The sequence below is a fragment of the Motacilla alba genome, chromosome 5 (assembly GCF_015832195.1).
Source record: "Motacilla alba alba isolate MOTALB_02 chromosome 5, Motacilla_alba_V1.0_pri, whole genome shotgun sequence".
Taxonomy (NCBI): Eukaryota; Metazoa; Chordata; class Aves; order Passeriformes; family Motacillidae; genus Motacilla; species Motacilla alba.
In genome coordinates this window covers 52,307,295-52,309,604 of record NC_052020.1, presented here as the reverse complement: position 1 = coordinate 52,309,604, position 2,310 = coordinate 52,307,295, and positions in this window count along the sequence as shown.

Here is a 2,310-nt window from a genome sequence, read left to right as displayed (position 1 = left end):
CAAATGCTTTCCCTCATGGTGACACAGACAGAACTTTCTGGTACTCCAGCAACCCCTTTCCTCCCTTTGACTGGTCACAGCTGCACGTACCTTTGGTGTAACATCATGGTTATGCAATGCTGACTCTCCCACTCTGCTCTTATCGCGCCTCTCTCCTACTTGTGCAAGCAGAAGCCGAGACGGAGTCCAACAGTGGTCTCCAAGAGCTCAGGCATTTCTCAACCTTCCTTTTCTGAGCCTGCACTGCTCCCACTGGCACAGAGGTGAGCTGGGACCACCAAACACCTCTGGACTGCAGCCCAGGAGGGCACAGTTCTCCAGTCTCTGACCAGAACAAACCTGGGAAGGCATGAACACGCAGGCTGTCCAGTGCACTCCTGAAGCCAAGTGATGCAGCCCCTGCAGGGATGAGCACTCGTTCCCAAGTACATCACTGCATCTCTGGGCCCCCCTCGTTTCTAGGTCACCATGACATCCTGTTCACCAGGACTAATGGAGCACAGATGTACTCTCAAGGGAGCGAGGGTGAACCAGAACCCTCATCTCTGGAACGCTTCCCAGGAAGAACCATCTCCTCACCATCACGTATCCCAAAGTACCTAAGGAGAAGGCAGAGCAGGAAATGCAGCAGAAGAGTAAGTTCCTAGAATTTTTGTCACTTTATCCCTTTAGGGTTCTCAAGCAGGATTTAAGATCGTCTTCAGAGAAGAGTGTTGTGTTACAGGTAGGCAGGAAACAACCACAGTGAGATGCAGATCTGTGATGCTTTAATTAAAGCACAGGTAAACTGTGAACAGCAGCAGAGCTCTGAGTGTTTCTTATGTCACTCATCTCAGTCACTGCTGCATGCCTTGTAGGCTGCCAGGTGTCACAGCCTGCTCTCCATGCCAGCCTGCAGGGCATGGGGCACAACAGGAGCTGGCTGTTGTGCACAGCTGTGTCCCAGTGCTTGCCCATGACTGAGGGATCCTGGTGCGTGGCAGCAGTTAGAAGGTGCACCTGAACATGTGACTGAACTGCACCAGGGCACGAAGAAGTGTTTTGTTCCATGCTGGAGGCTAAAAAGTATTCAGAAGAGAAATGAGTCTCTAAAAGTATGGCCCAGGCAGATTCCCCCAGTGTGGAGGGAAAGACCCATCTTTGTGATCTACCACTTTTGGCAGGGAGTGCAGCCAGAATGTAGGACACAGGTGACCATAAGCAGCATTAAACAGTGGGGGGTCTGTCAGCACAGCACTGTCCACACTGGACAGTGTGAGATCCTCCCTGTGACCCTGACAACAAAGCAACAGAGGGAAGTGGTGCGGTGCTGCTGGCCATGGCTGCCATCAGCCACAAAAATACAGAAAGCCTTTTAAATATTGCAAAGACAGAAATTAAATCCTTCTCTTCTTATGCAATGCTTGCCCTTTCTCAGCAGAGGTCAAATCAATATGGGACTAAGCAAAGTCAATGGTTTATTTCAAGGGGTTTTGAATTGGGCTTTGTAGGCAAAAAGGCATCAGCCTTGTTTCAAACTCCAGGAAGACACATTGGTATTTCCATTCCACATCTATTTGTAGCACAGAAATGTGACTTTGTTCCTTTTTAGTCCTGTTTAGATGTTACATTACTTTAAAATAAGGTCTGTCTGGCAAGACCAATCAAGTTTGGGGCTGGAATTATCCCTGGAGAAGCTTGGGGATCCCTCTTGTTAGTGAATGAGGACCATCTTGAAGGCAGCTCAGGAGAACCTTGTGGTTGTAATTCCCCATCCTTTCTCCTGGAGTCTGTCAGTACCTGTGCTGTGCTGTGCTGCCGGGTGGTGATCCCAGCACACACAAACACACACACACGTTCTAACACAGCCACCAAACCTCACACACGGCGTCAGCAGCTTACTGCACAGCCTGGAGAACACGAACAGCAGCAGAAAGGGAGCTTTCCCACAACGTCTGGGGAAATGCTGCAGTTGTAGGCCAACTTACATAACTGATTTAGCCGAACAGAATTGCTTTCTGCCTTTAATCTGCTCAACAGTTTATCTTTGCAGCCGTGATCGGTTGAGCTCTCTTTAAACCGTTATGGATTAGCGTTCTGCTGAAACACGTTAAAAGCTTAGCTTTGTTTATTTTTGTCAAGAATGGGGGAGGGATATCAGGTTAAGTGTTCAGGCAGCAGTTTATGAATGGCTGTTCCCCTTGCACAGCAATCGATATGCTCAGGTGCAAGGCACAGCTAAATGCTTTGAGTGGCAGCACTAGTTGCTGGAATAGGAATATTTGTGAATTTACTATTAAAAATAAAATAAGAAAAAAAGAAGGAATGTAG